Source organism: Falco cherrug, chromosome 4 (genome assembly GCF_023634085.1).
Source record: "Falco cherrug isolate bFalChe1 chromosome 4, bFalChe1.pri, whole genome shotgun sequence".
NCBI lineage: Eukaryota > Metazoa > Chordata > Aves > Falconiformes > Falconidae > Falco > Falco cherrug.
The window spans coordinates 47,065,936-47,081,525 of NC_073700.1; the positions used below are offsets into that span (position 1 = coordinate 47,065,936).

The 15,590-nt window shown below is 51.2% G+C and overlaps 1 protein-coding gene across 14 annotated transcripts in view; it reads left to right on the forward strand.

The window, feature by feature from the left end:
- PIP5K1C (phosphatidylinositol-4-phosphate 5-kinase type 1 gamma) overlaps positions 1–15,590 on the forward strand; it is a 47,367-nt gene that overhangs the window by 582 nt on the left and 31,195 nt on the right. The window lies entirely within an intron of this gene.

Sequence of the window (15,590 nt, forward strand, 5' to 3'; positions counted from 1 at the left end):
GGTCCCCATCCGCCCACCCCCAACCCCACCGGGGACCCGGAGTGGTTCCGCCCCCCGGGGCTGCCGCTTGGCCAGGGACTCCCCGGGCACCGGGCGGGGGGCGCCCGGGCTGGGGCTGCCCCCTGGTTCCTGCCCCGCGGCGTCCCGAGCCGGTGCCTGCCGGGGCCGGGAGCTGCGACCCCAGCAGCAACGTGCTGGGCACGGGGCGGCCTGCCCGGCTCCGGGGCTTTCCCGCCAGCCCCCCGCCGCGGGCGGTCCCGGGGGGCTGTGGCGGTATCCTGGCCTCCGCAGGAGCGGGTCACCCCGGCCCCGGAGTACCCACTGGCCCGGCGAGTGGGATCCGCGGCCGTGTGCCCCCCTCTCGGCTGCGGGGCAGGCTGTGGTGGGGCAGGGGGGCTGCCCTGGTCGGGGGGGGGGGGGCGGGAGGGACAGGAGGGGGGGTGCCCTGGTCGGGGGGGGGGGGGCGGGAGGGACAGGAGGGGGGGTGCCCTGGTCGGGGGGGGGGGGGGGGGGGGCGGGAGGGACAGGAGAGGGGGTGCCCTGGTCCGGGGGGGGGGGGGGGCGGGAGGGACAGGAGGGGGGGTGCCCTGGTCCGGGGGGGGGGGGGGCGGGAGGGACAGGAGGGGGGGTGCCCTGGTCCGGGGCGGGGGGGGGGGGCGGGAGGGACAGGAGGGGGGGTGCCCTGGTCCGGGGCGGGGGGGGGGGGCGGGAGGGACAGGAGAGGGGGTGCCCTGGTCCGGGGCGGGGGGGGGGGGGCGGGAGGGACAGGAGAGGGGGGTGCCCTGGTCCGGGGGGGGGCGGGAGGGACAGGAGGGGGGGGTGCCCTGGTCCGGGGGGGGGGCGGGGGGCGGCGGGAGGGACAGGAGGGGGGTGCCCTGGTCCGGGGGGGGGGGACAGGAAGGGGGGTGCCCTGGTCCTGGGGGGGGGGGCAGGAGGGGGGGTGCCCTGGTCCTGGGGGGGGGGCAGGAGGGACAGGAGGGCGGGTGCCCTGGTCCTGGGGGGTGCCCTGCTTCTGGGGGGAGCAGGAAGGTTGGGGGGGTGGGCCTGTCCTGCTCCTGGAGGGGAGCAGGGAGGGTCAGGGGGGAGCTGCCCTGCTCAGGGGGCTGCTGCAGCTCCCAGTGCTCCTACTGTGGTGGCGGCGAGCTGGCAAGGCCGGTTATCGGGGGTAGGGAGCCATCCCCAGCCTGGCAGCACCGCCAGGACCGAGGGATGGGGGATTCTGGCTTGGCAGGATCAGATATGTGGGGCTGTGCACGTGCACCTGCCTCCGCTGCCTAATCATTTAGAGTTCGTTAACAACCTCAAAATTGCTAGCTTGGGTTTGGCGTGTGATCGTATAGCCCCGCTCGGTCGTTGGGTTGACATGTTCCTTTGTGGGCCTGACGTGAAGCTCCGCGGCACCTGCCTGAGCCTGGAGTTCGTTCAGCGCCTGCTATGAGGTAGACGGGTTTTGGTTGTGTTATGACAGCAACCTCCTTGTCTTCGAGCCTTTAAATGAGGATCAGTAGCTCCTCGCAAAACCAACAAATTACAGGGGAAGCTGTGATTTTCATAGATGTCATCTGCCACAGCGGGTGGGGGGGGAGGGGGCTGGATGTAATGTGTAATTTGTGGTAAGGTGCTGAGATTTAGGAAAGTGGCAAGCTGTCTTCAGCCTCCCTGCTTCCATACCTCGGTGCTGCAAGGAAAATGGAGAGGCTGGCTGTGTGCAGCTTGCCTTCCCGGAGCCTGCTCGCAGCGTTCCCCACCCACTGCTCAGACCTCTTTTTTTTTTTTTTTTTATTATCATTTTTTTTATTTTTTTTATTTCAGGAGTGTTCTCCCAGCACGCTGTGGTGCGGCTGGTGGGCTTCCAGCTTGTGAGGCTGAGGGAGCAAAACAGACAACCTCTTGCTGAGGAACAGTTAAAATATTGCTCGTCCTTCTGATTTCTCTGTTGCCTTTCTGTTTGCTGGGGAGGTTAGAGGCTTGTTGCTCAGGACAAGACAAGGTGGCTGTGGAAGCTGTTGCTCAGGAGGGGTTTAAGTAGGGAGTGTGTCTTCCCTTTGCAAGGAAATCTGAGGTTACAAACCCATGGGCTGTCTTACCTTCAGCTGATAGTAAAAAAGATGAAACAGAGCCAGTAATCTCACCGATGCTTTGATTTTTCGAGTCAGGTTGCTTACTCCTCACTTGGGTTGCATCCAGATTGTGTCACTTGGCCTCAGCTGCACTTGCAACTGGAGCTCCCAGGAGGGCTGGAGACAACATGCACGACGGCTAATGAGTGTTTTCTGGGAGAGAACAAAACCTGGGGGGACAGGAGGTGGCCCTCGGTGGGCTGGGCACGAAGGCATGGCTACACCAGCACACAGGGTGGGCTGTGCTGCAGGTTTGGGGTCGAGGCTGCCAGAGCACGTCAGTGTGTTCGGTGGTCCTTGCTACAGCAGGTGGGAGTGCTGGACACCAGAGCGATGTGCCTGGGAGCATGGTGGGGGGGGTGTGCCGAATGCTGCCCTGTTTTATTGACTGTTTTGCAGATGATGGTGACAAAACCCCATTTAGTACACGCAGCACTGATGCCTTCGCTGCTATTTGGGGCAGCGGTGGAGGTGGTGAAATACTCGTGAGCCACCTATACAGGTGCTTTGTGCTACTCACCTTAATGCTGGTGCTGTTGATGAAGGATTACCAACATAGCAGAAAATCTGCTCTCCGGCTCTTTGCCGGAGAGTGAGGACGTCTGTGCGTCGTGCTCTTGCTAAACGAATGTGGCAGGGTTAATCCAGACTGTGAGTCAGGTCAGCAAAGACCTTCCCCAAGCGCTCAGTAAATACCGAGAGGGGAGCCAGTCAGTCTGGTACAGGAGTAAAATGGATGGAGGAGAGGGGCTGAAAGTCAGGGAAACCTTGACAGTAGTTTGACTGAAGGCATGGAGTCTTCTGAAGGGAGCTTTTGGAAGTCTCATAATGTGCTTTGAGGGAGAAAATCTCATTTAGTGCAAGCAGCTGGGCTCATGCATGAACACACAGGCCCAATTCATCTCTTTCCGAGAACCCAGCTTTGAGGTTTTTAAAAGTTTTGTAACCGCTGTGGTTGCAAAGGGGGAGTTTCAAAATCTGATGGGTATAAATGGCAGCTGTGCCCCCTCCCTGAATCTGCACCCTCTTGCCCTGGGAAGGGGCTGCAGTAAGGGGCTGTTTGCTGTTTCTGGTGGCGATAGCAGAGCTGTTGGCAGGAGCAGAGGCGGTGTGCTGGGGCGCTGTGTGCCCTGGTGCTGTGAGCACCAGGATCATTCAAGCTGGAGAGCCCCGGCCCTCAAAACAGCTGGGTGAGGAGAGGGCACGTTGCTATCCCTCTACCTGGATGCAGCCTGGAGACAGAGGGTCTGGAAACCTTAAATTATTGAAGAACTGTTGATACAAAACTGATGGCAAAGCTGGTCTCCACCATCTCCTTGCAAAGGTGGAAATTCTCAGTTTGATGGGGTATTCAGGTTGACATCCAATTTATTTCCATTTCTCATCTCTCCCATTTTATGGTTTGCAGTCTGCCTATCATTTATGGGTTTGAGCCTGGGCAGAAACTTCCCATGTGTTCTTCAGGGTTGAATTCCTCGGCTTGAGGGAGCTGAAATGATTTAGTAAGTATTTATCTCTTGTTCAACAGCTGTCTCGCTGTACCCGGAGCTGGAGATGGCAAAGTGGAGATCCTGGCCCCAGCTGCTGGTGCTGAGCGTGCTGGATGCTGGCAGCACCTGTAAGGCCATCTGAAACAAGCACTGGGAGAGTGTTGATTGTGACAGAGGAAGAACGGTATTGCAGCTCTTCCCACTTTGAAGTGACTTTTGAAGGGTTGCTGGAAGCAATTTTTTCAGTGAGCAGATTAGAGATAAGAGAAGAATTCCACCCTGTAGGGCACAAGCAGCTCAATCCATACCAACGTGATGGAGAGGGAAATTGGAGAGAGCTTATCAGCTTGAGGAAAAATCAAATGTAAACATCATCCCCAGCATGATTATGGTTCACAGCTTAGTTGGATGTCACATGTCTCTTTCCCGTGAAACTGTGCTAGCGAAGATGATTACAGAGGGAGTCAGTCAGGCAAAAACAGGCAGAAAAGCACCCCGCGCCTTGAACTTCTAAAGACCCTGCAGTTACTTCACAGTCAATAAGTCACAGCTCAGCTGCAGGGAAGGAGGAGGGCAATGAAAATAGAATTCAGGCTGCTCTGGCAAATTAATTGTCCTTTAAGATATGAATCGGCTGGAAACAAATCGGGAAGCTGGGATTATTTGGCCTGGGAGCTGTGAAGGGCAGTATTGGTGCGGCAGGGAGATCTGGGCACTGCCCCGAAGGATGTTGCGCCCGTCCATATCGGTGTCAGGACAGGCTGGAGAATGAATCCCGGAGAACCCAGGACAAAGAATGATTAATTTGATTTTCGTTAACTAGCATTTGGCATTGACCTGTATATAATAGCCTGTTATATCGCTGCTGGATCTGCGGCTGGCAAAGCTGCTGCTGCCGCATCCCACTTGGGAAGCTTGCTGGGCCTCTCCAGGGGGGCTTCTCAGGGGATGGCCTGAGTGGGTTCAGGATGAGCAGTGCATAACTTGGGAACGATTACTGATTTGCTGACATGCCCATTATGGGCTCTGGCCAGATGCACAATCTTATTAAATATGATTTTCCCATATAAGGTGGTTGCAGCTTGAAAAGCAGCAGCAGGAATTCCGGTGCTTGCTTTTTTCATGAACACATCTTTCAATCACAGCCAGTCAAGCCCAAAAATAGGTCTGCTGAGGCTGGGCAATCCTGTGACAAAGGCTCAGAGAGCCCTTCTCATCGCACACTTACATCTTTGTCACTTTTGATTATTCCCATCCATCTTTTGGGGCTGCCAAGCATCTTCCTGTAGACCGGGATTCATATGTAGAAGCCTGGCCGGCGCCTTGCTCCTGACATGGATGTGACACCCACGTGCTCTCTGGGACCTTACCAGCATGAGATCAGTTCCCACGTGTGCATATGGGAACTGCAGGTGTTATTTGGGTATAATTAACTTGCAACTCACCAGTCAGAAAATGTTGCACCTTTTGCACGGCGCTGGGGACTGTCAGAAGTGGAGTCGGAGCGGGAAGTGTTAGCTGACTCCCAGCGCAAGGAGGATTTGGCTGTGCTTAGGTGGGAATGCCCTTCAGCAGGCTGCTTTGCACACTCTGCTCCCACCAGCAGCGCAGGGACGGAGCTGCTGGTCATGTCACTCGTGGGAGATGCTCTCTCTCGCAGCCTGGCTGTACGAAGGCAGGAGCCAAAGCAGGTCCTGCCCTCCCCAGATGGTCTGATCCTGTGGGTGCACCCCCCTGATCTCCCCCAGAGCCTGCGGGGGAGCTGGCAGGAGCAGCAGGTATTATCGGAGCAGGCTGCCAGTTTTGAGGCATGCTCTATAGATTCTGGAAAGTTTAAAGCGGAGGCCTTGGCACCTCCTTTTCTCGAAGATGCATGTGTGGGGTGCAGGGTGACAGTGTCTGTTTTAACTCAAAAATAGCAGCAGAACAGTAGAAGAAGGCCTAGGGTGGAGGTTTTTTGTTTCCCCGTTAAGTCTTTAGAGGTCTCTAACCAAAATTTCTTGATAGCCCCCTTTAAATTTAATTTGTTTAATATCCCAGTTGACAGTGTCGCTTTCCTTCAGCTATCTCCCAAGCTGTTGCCTTCTAGGCCTACAAAGCTGGGTCGCCTTGTGAATGTGCCCAAGAACAGAACTGCACGTTGGACTGGATGTCTGTGATCACATTTGTGGGGCCGGGCAGCGGGTGTTTTTAAAGCATGACACAGGTGCAAAGCTCTAGCTGTTTGGTGTGGGTTCCCAATAAGCAGCTGCTATTGGGGCAATATCTCTGTGTGGGATTTTGCCGTTTCTAAATCCATCTGCGGCTGGTGCAGAAACTCAAAGGAGCAAAATATTGTCGTTTTCTATAAGTCTTTGGCAAAGCAGAATTCCTGGCACAAGCACCCTCTCTGTGTTTGCTGCCTACTGATGGTGCACCGATCTGTGTTCGACCAACAAGCAAGTGCAGCCACTTGTGTTTTCCTCCAACTGGGAGGATGCTGTAATGAAAACAGGTGCTGTGCTGAGCCCCTGCACAGGGCTGCCCTCCCGTTCCGCTGCGTGAATGCGCTCGTGGCAATGAGACAACAGGAGCGTAGCAGAAAGGTAAATCAAGGCACTGCGAGGGGCTGGAAACAAAAGGCCGTTGGATGCTGAAATGAAAGAACAAAAGCGCAGGAAAGAAGAGGGTCACGTACAAAAGCTGAACCGATGGCCTGTGTGAAGTGAGTTTGGTCTTGATCCTGATCAGTCCTGACCTTCTCAGCAGAGCAGCCCAGCATTGCTCACCTCCCCGCCTGGGGAGCTGCGTGCAGAAAGGAAAAGCGTCTGCTGGCTTTCCCAGGCTCTTCACCTCCTCTCCAGATAACTAGCAGGCTGAGTTCCTGCAAGGGGAGCCCGGCCTCTCCAGGCGGCTCTACGAGAGCCAACGATAATAAGGTAACAGGGTTTTTTTCTTCTTTAGCTAGGTCTTAGAAATTCTCCGTTCCTAAGCAGCCTGGCACTTGTTTGTTTGAGTTCTTCAGTGTGCCAGTAGCTGAGTTAACCTCAGGACTTTCTGGGAAACGTTTTCTGTAATTAAAAAGCTAAAAGTGATCAGAGCAGCTTTTCTGTCACTTCATCTCTTCTCACCCACATATTTAAGCAGAAAATGCTGTCAACTTCTAATTAAGCGTCGTCTTCTTCCATCATGTGTTCTTGTGGCTTCCCCAGCGTACGTGTGGGTTTTTGCACTGGCTTGCGGTGAATAACCCAGGCTGAGTCAGAGTACGTGCTGCAGTGGCGAGGAAATCTGGAAGCTTCACTGTGTTCACAGCCTGTCCAATGCTGCTGGTCACTGCTAACCGTGACTTGTTGCGTCATCCCACAGCTCTAGGGGGAAGCTGTGAGCTTTCCACCATATGAGTTAGCCCCTTTGCTTCTCTCCCAGCTTTCTTTGGATACAGCCAAACCACCGCTTTTCCCTAGTTCTGTTTAAAAAAAACCAAAGGCCTACAACTAGCGAGTCAGTGTGTAATGTAAAGGGTTCTCTTAAATACTTTAACACAGAAACAGGCTAGAATAATTGATACATGAAGAATAGCAGCATTATTTTGTAGCGTGGCGACTGTGTACGCTGTACAGTTGCATCTCTGGCAAATGACTGTCAGAAGAGCTGGCCCCCTGAATAATTGCACGGCTTTGCAGCCATCAGATCTGGGGTTGCAGAAAACAAACCTCACAATGCCCAATCACTGCCTGTATGGTTTGCATTCTGCGCGAGGAGTTTGAAACATTTTGCAGACTCATCGAGGGGGCACAGTCCTCATCTTCTCTGTAATTAGCAGAATCTGCATGTTCTCTTTGCAGAAATTGCTGTTGGAGAGGGAGGGAAAGATTTCCCGGGAGAAAGGAGAAGTTGGAAACCGGCTGTTTGCTTCTCTGGCATCTACACCGTGGCAGAGCTGCCTGTTGTGTGAGTAGCGGTTGGAAAGGAAGGGCCCACGTTCCGATAGCCCACCTGGAGCTGCTGCTGCCGCACAAGGCGCTCCTTGATGTGACAAAGGAAACTGGGTCACAGCCCGGGGTTTGTCACAAGACCAACCTGGGCAGGTCCACCGCTGCTTCTGAAAGGGCCTGGAGATTATCTGGGCATGGGAACACCACATGGAACAAGCTCATGCCTTTGTTCTGTGTGAAATAGCTCAGTCTCCTGAACTCAGAGGAATTAGTGGATTGTAAAACAAGGGCAGCTTTGCCTTGTTTGCAGTTATTAAAATGTGGTGGCATGCTGTTGGGACAGCACTGTTAGTGACGTGGGCTGGTGCAGAGCTTGGTACCGGTCAAACTCCAAGTAGCTCAAATGCAGCTTTTTGCTTTACTGCGTAACATTAAATCTGTCCCAGCCATGCAGGGCAATGATGCTTAATTCGGCTTCTGCCTTGTTCTCTGGATGCCACTGTTAAGGTTTTACTGCTTCTGCGTTCCAGATTTGCAGTGGTCCCGTCGGTGCCTGTGGTTGCTGTTGCCGAGTGATGCTCTTGCATGGGGCTTGATGGCTGCTGCAAAATTAGTTCTGCAAAATTAGATCTTTGAGGGTCCATGTGGCCACAGTAGTTGATAACTCTTACACTTAAATTTGGCGATGCTCTCTCTGAAGCTCTGTCAAACTACTGACTCTTCATCTTCTCTGCGTTCCTCTACCATGGTAGACACCTCCTCATTTTTTCTCCAAGAGATCTGGGAGTGCTTCGACCTTAACCAGCACTGAGCTCCCAGAGGAAAGGCAGCTCACCAGCAGAGGAAGGGGAGTGCTGGGCTGGGAGCCAACCAGGTCCCAACTCTTTCACTGAATTTAGTAATTCAGACTAATTCCCCAGCTGTTTCATGTTTTTTCCGTAGGAGGCAAAGAGATCTGCTGCTTTTTGAGACGGGGTAGCTGAGTTCACGCAGTCATTTGGCAGGGATGGTGTTGGAAGCCTGTCCTTAATGTGACTCAAGCTCTGGGCGCATTGGGATGCTGCCCTTCAAAATGGGTGTCTTGAATGTGTCGGGCCATGCTGGTGACAGTGTTATGATTCTGTAAGAGGATAATTAGTCAGGATTATTTTGCCCTTTCATTTGGTGCCTGGCAAGATGTTATTTAAATTGGTGGTTATACTTTCCTTCCCCTTGGAGTTTGCCATTCTCAGTTGCTTAGTTAAAAGTAAGTTGAAGTCCAGATCTCCAGTGGCTGAGACCTGATGGAGGGCTAACACTAAAAACACATGTAATCTCCATTAAAATATCCATTTGCATCTCTTCTGAGTTCAAGTTTGATGCACAAACTTACTTTCTGCCTCCCCGGTTAAGGCTGGATGCGCTCCACCTGTGTGTGTGCCACCTGAGCAGAGGGTGTCTTGCTCAACCTCATGTGGGGCAGGAAGGATGGGGAGGAGTGAGGTAGGTAGAATAAAAGCGATGCTACCTTATGTTTAAAGCAGGAGTAATGTAGGTCATCTTAATCTGCTCTCCCTCCTCCCCTTCTGCAGGACGGGAGAGTCCCAGCCACATGTGCTGCAGGGTGACAGTGAGCTGGGACAGTCTTTTGTTTTGCTTTCTACACTTTGCTTTCTACCTTCGGAGCATTTTGTCATCTTGGCAGGCTTTTCTACTAGCTTACTACCTACAACCCCCCCACCCCCCTCCAAAAAAAATCTCTCCAGCAGTAGAGCAGAATAGTCTTGTTTCCGTGCATGAAACGAACGTCTTCAGGCTGTTCCCAATTATTTTTTTAGGGTGGAATTCCTGATTTGTGGGTGGAACTGATTTTGTTTAAAGGGCAGGTTAACAGCATCCTTCTGAGCTCTTGGATATTTATTTACTTGGGGTTTCTCCAGTTGAAATTGAGCACCAGTGCAGTTACAGTTACTGTGTGAATGCCTGTGTAAACACCTTTCTCGTGCTAGTCCTTTCAGCCCTGCAGTGATTAGGGTTTGGTTCAAGAAGGGCTGCATATGGATTTTCATCTTTGATTCAGGGCTGTATGAGCCCTGGTAATTAAGGCCTCTTGGCACCAATTTAAGCAACTTGAGCGTTGGGAACAATTTTGGTTGGCGCATCAATACAGCTCACAAAGGGTTTGGAGCACTCGAGAAATATTTTTACGTAATTGGCAAGTTTTGAGAGATGTTTGTGAAATCTTTCCGAAGCTTAAGATGCATCTTCAAAGTAGTGCAGGGCTCGTGGCAGGCTGTGGTCCTTTCAAACGGCTGATCTTACCAATGTGCATGTCGGTGATGGAAACGCTGGCAGCAGCGTGTACCGCTGGTTTGCTGTGTCGATGCCGTCAGTAAGATCTTCGGAGGTTACAGCAGCTCTGAGGTGAGATACGGCTGGTTTTCTGCTTTTGGAGCCTGCTGAAGTGGGTCAGCTTCTGGCCACCCAGGAGCTGGCAGCCTAGCTTCAGCTAAGTCTTGTCTCAGATGTCCATTGATTTTACTTCAAGGTCCTGAAGATCTGAGGGGATTGAAGAAAAACCTTCAGGCTTGGCGTAAGGCCTAGAAACACAAGTTTCCATTTTACGAAGTAAAATGAAGGCGAGATGCGCTGGAGTCTCCCCCTGCCATCGGCTGGATGGCCTGGTTTCTTCCTGCCTGGCTCTTTTTCTGGAGTTGGGAACTGAAGTTAAAGCTGATGGCGTTTACCATGCTAGATGTGCGGAGAGGGAAGGCTAACGCATGGCGGAAGTGATGGTATTTTGCTGATTGCTCTAAAAAGGCAGGGAGAATTTGCCTCTGTCTTAATGTTTGCTTGTGTTTGGTGCTTTCTGTGACCTGGCAGTAGGGCAAGCAAAATATTACCGGAGTCTCTAGTGTGGGCAGGATGCTGCGACTGATGACAGAGATGCTGCGGTAGCTTTCTTCCTATCGTCTCTCTGCACATCTGACTGTTCGAAGTTTGTGGATTTTTAAAGACAAAATTGTCCATTACTGCATTTTTCTCAGAGGGAGGCAGCTGGCTAAAATCATCATCTGGCTGAGTGCTCCTTCCCTGAATGTGTGCCTGATGGCACTTCGTGCAGTCAGGCACTCTGCTTAGATGCTGATGTGCAACTTGGTTCTCTCTGATTTCTTGATTTCACAGTTTCTGTCCGTGCAGCCGGTTCCGCAGCATGCGCATCCCCACGCCGAGAGGAAGGGGTAATGTGCTCACAAGTGCTACACGCTGCCGAGAGGGCAGATGTAATACCTGAAACCACTTGTCTTCTCTTTAAATGTCACTTTTAAATGGGTGTCATCTTTAAAATGGCAGTTTTCTTTTCTGTATGTATTCAGTGCTGCTCTTGCCATCTGTCTGGATGCGTGTTGACGGGGGCAGCGTACAAAACAGCATAGAATTTGCTGGCAGATATGCAAACTATAGAGATGTAAAATAGGCCCTAACTTCAAAGCTGGAACAAAGACAGCAGAAAATTATACAGTCTTGAAGCTGCACTTGTCAACATTAAATGACATGCTCTTCAGTTACAGGGCAAACACTTGCCTAGGTGGAATCCAGAAATAAGGCAAAGTTTTTCAGTTTGGCCTAACAGGTGGTGATTATTTGTAGATTTAAATAATTTAGCACATGTTATGGGGTAATTTTTGTGTTGGTAAGGACTGTTTGTTCAGCGATCAGAACTGAAATCTGGAAGGCTAACAATTGCCTTTGCTAAATTTACTACTATTTTTTTTTTCCCTGTAATGCCAGCTTATGTTACAAGATAATTAAGTTTTTCTAGGGGGTGCATGTTGTGCTGCATTTTGTGGCTTTTGATATGCATACTGTTGTTTGGTTTTGGGTTTGTTTTTTTTAATTCCAGGATGCTTCCTCTCAAACCGGCATCTCTTCAGGTTTAAATTAATGTTGATGGAAGAGAAATGATGACATAGTCTTTCTCTACCTTAGCCTCAGAGGGCTGGATGTTTGTTTTCATTTTGATATTAAGTAGGAGTCACTGGTGGATTGTCCCAGATAGTCAATCTTTTGAGATAGAGGCTTCTAAACTCGTAATGCCAGAAAATACTTATTAAAGGAGATGAGAAACTGAAGGAGTGAACGTCCTGAAACTGCTAATTGCTTCTGTGCGGACTGGCCCCGTGCGTTTCCACTGTATAATTGCAGTCTTTACTGTAGCTCCCTTGCAGAGCCTTGAGGTCCTGATAAACATGAGTCTGTCTTTAAAATGAAGCAAAAAGACTGTACTTTGTCAGACAAGACAGTTACTTTCCGGTTAAAGACAGCAATTGTCTTATCTGTTGCACTTTGGTATAATAAACCAGGTTGTCCCTCATATGCCAGATGCAGAGCTGGCCAATATAGGCTGGTATTAAACTGAAGACCCTCCCGAGATGAAATTCTTCATCTTCAAATGGTGGTGGACTGCTTGTAAGGGCTGTCAGCCTCGAAGGACGCGGTAATGGGGGAGGAACTTCATTTAATACATGCAAGGTCTGGTTTTGTATCGGTAGGATGGCAATGCTTGAGCTTCCACAAGGTATTGAGATGTAAGGTTTAGAATTGATCTCAGAGAGATGCTATGGCTTCCTTAATTCCCAGATTTTAAAACACAAAGATTGGTTTTATTGTGAATCTTTTCTGTAAACTGAAAACTAGGAGCCCAGGACATGCTGGTGACTTCCAGCTTAAGAGCAAACTGCAGCGCAGAGAAACAAGATGGATTTTTACAGTATCTGAAGAAATGACATTTAAATGCAGGTTTTCCTGTGAGGTGGGGTGAAAAACAATCTGTAAGGGTGAGGTGGGGTGAAAAACGACTTAATCCAAGGCCTGTGGGAGGGAGGTGTAAGATGTGCCTGAATGGCAGCTGCTCATCTGAAGGGAAAAGGAATATGTTACAGGCAGAAGTGGCAAGTGCTGCTTGTTACTTAATGTTTTATATTAGAGCTCCTGCTTTTGGTTGCTCTGACTTGCCAAGATAATGGTCTCCAAAAGTCCTTTGCCTTACTTTAAGTTCTGGCCAAACCAATGAGCCCATTTTGGCGAAGAGGAAGCCAGGAGGTATTGCACCATCCAAAACTTCAGAGCTTGGCCAGGTCGATCTTAAATGGCATCTCAGTACGTGCAGGATGGTTCTTCTTCATCAGACCTGCCTTTTTTTCTTTCCATGGAAAGCCATCAGTACCTGACTACCCTGAGCCTTCCATTTTGCTGTGTTTTGTGAAAATAACTCACCCGTTAAGATCTTCCTGGCCTCACTGGTGGGGCTGGAGGAACCCCACCGCTTGGTGGGTACAGGCCTATAGGCTCAAGCCATCTGGCCTGGAGGATTACTGGGTTGGGAGCCAGGGAATGTAGAGTTCAAGCCATGGGACTTCCCATGTCAGCCCTGTGTGTCTTGTATTCCCCACTGAGAGCTGTCCCATAGCTGTTGGCCAGTGTTACCGCACGCTTCTGTCTCCCTTCCTCCCACCCCACAACGCGTGCCAGCGTCCTAAAACACAGCACCGGCAGCTACCAGCCGAGCTGGGAGGGAAAACCTGACTGAGAGGCTGGGTTGTCCTCCTGGGGATGCTTTTTGGAGTGAATGTCTGATGTTCACATCCCTGGCTGTGGCTTCTTTTTCTCTCCAAAGGCAGGAGCACGTTGATGCTGTCCCCCACCTCCTCTGCAAGTCAGTGGCAGTGTAAGTTGGGCTGGTCCAGCCTTGTAGTGTTACGGTTCAGGGGAACTACATTGTTTCTGGTTTTATTAAAGTCTTGGCAAACAGGAATAAAGGTCCTGTGAGATTCTTCTCTGTTCTATCCAGAAATGCTGGACGGAAATTCATTCAGTGTTGCTGTCTTGAATTACTTTGTATTGTACCTGTTCTTCAGAAGCCATCCCTGGTTTTTCCTTGTGTCGGGCAGATGCTGAATAAAGCCCTGAGAAGGGCTCAGGAGTTAAGTTGCTCGTGGTTCAGGGCTCCGTTTTAGGACCTGCGAGACCAGAAGTCACTCCCAGTTACATAGTTACACCAGTGCATGTGTACGAGCCATGTGGCCAGCCAGACCGGGCTCTTCCCGAGGTTGTCCCTGGTCCTCGCAGCCCGATGTTCTTCAGCTGCAGCTTTCTGTGTTCCTTGTGTGCCTTTCCTCCTCCACCCTCTCACCGGAGCAGGGCTGCTCCGCAACCCACAGCCCAGGAGCAGGGGGCTCGGGAGCGAGGTGGCCCAGCTGGCTGTGGCTCAGCTCCATGGGAACTTGTTTTCTTTCACCTCGTACAGCCTGCTGTCAAACACATCCTAGAAGCCACAAAGTCGCTTCAGAAGGACCTTGACCACTCCGATATCCCACACAAGTGATGTAAATGCAGGATACAAAGGGTAAGTGCGATGCTTGCCCGGTGAGTGACTCAGCAGTGACTGTGGGCTCCATTCTGAATCCCGAACAGTGGTGCTGCTTGCAGAGGGGCTCACGGCTGAACTAGGTATGGAACGTGTGCGGCAGCCACTCGGAAAACTGCTAGAAACCTGGTGTCCTCAGCACCCAGTGTGCCTTCGGGAGTCTGGGGATAACCAGTCCCTTGGTTCTGCCTGCGCAGCACTCTGGGACCCTTAAATGCTGCTTGGAATTTTGCTCTTTGTTCTTTTGCATCTTTAGTTTGTACACATACCTGTACGGAGCCTGGAGCAGAGCTTGTTCCTAAATTATTCCTAAATAAATGGACATAGCTGCAGTTGGCTAAACAGAAGTAATAAATGCCTGGCTCAGCCGCCAGTGAAAATCCTCCAGGCTGGGCTGGAGAAGCTGCTTTACTGACCTCGCTTTTGAGAAAGCTGCAGATCTGTGCCAGAAAGAGCCTGGCCTTCAGGTTGTGGTTACCTGTGTTGGAGGAGGCTGGCCATGATCATCACTGTAATGCAACTGAAACATCCTTGTAGCCCAGCACAGGCACTGGGCTACCTCTATGTGTCTCACCTGTTTGTATTTCCTACTAATTTAAAAGTGGGTTTAAAAATTTCATTATTTTTTAGGTAACTTATTTTCAGCTGATAGCTGAGTCACTAGCTGTTGTGCTACAGCCAGGATCCCAGGGAGAGAAGAGTCTACTTGCTGAAAGTTTAGAGTTACGATTTTTGGCAGCACACTTCATCTTTTGAGCTTGTTCTTCTGTGGCTTGTTTTGTTCCATCTGTTCAGGTGCCTTTGTTAGAGCAGAGCAGGAGCACCCGACCGAAACGCTGTAGTCACAGAGAGCAGAAGTGGCCTTAATAAGGCTGATGGGAAAAGAACATGGTGGTGAGCAATAATTGAAATTTATTCTTAACCTACAGCACCCCATGCCTTGTGGCAGTAGCTTTTGCCCTAGAGGCTCTTCTTCAGTCTCACTGGTCTGTCTGGAGCTGCTGCAGATTTTTGCTGACAGAGCCCTGATGGAGGAGAGGAGGACTGGAGGCTTGTCCCCCTCCCGGGTACCAGCCCCACTGGTCTGGGGGGGAGAGGAGGGAGAGGATCCACCTAGAGGATCTGCAGTAGCTGGAGCGGATTAAGCGGAGCTTGCTCCTAAAGAGCTGGACAGCCCTCACTGTTGCCTTGTAGGTTTAGATGGATTGTGTGGAATCTGTGATGCCTGTGCAGGCAGCGTGGGTGGCAGGGTGCTCTGGTGATGGCAGGGGACAGACTGATGGCAAGCAGCAAAACACCAGCCAGACCTGGCCTTCTGCCCATGTGTGAGTCGGGGAAGTTAGTTCTGACTGAGGCCAAGAAATCTCTGATAGCCTGGTGCCTAACGAGTACAGGTGAGATGTGCATGCAGGCTGTAGAGCTTGAATTTCCAGTTGTTAACAGCAGCAAAAGCTTCAGTTTATTTAGAAGTAGATCTGTTGAACAAAGATGTATCACTGTCCGCTTTTCCTATCGTGTCTTTTTAACCACGTGTTTCCAGTCAGCCCTGGAGGGTGTGCTCTTTGAGGGCTCTATCACAAACCCACGCTCTCAAAACAGGTCCAGAAATTCAACCTGATGCTTTTGCTTCAACGGCTGTTGTTGAAACAGAAGATAC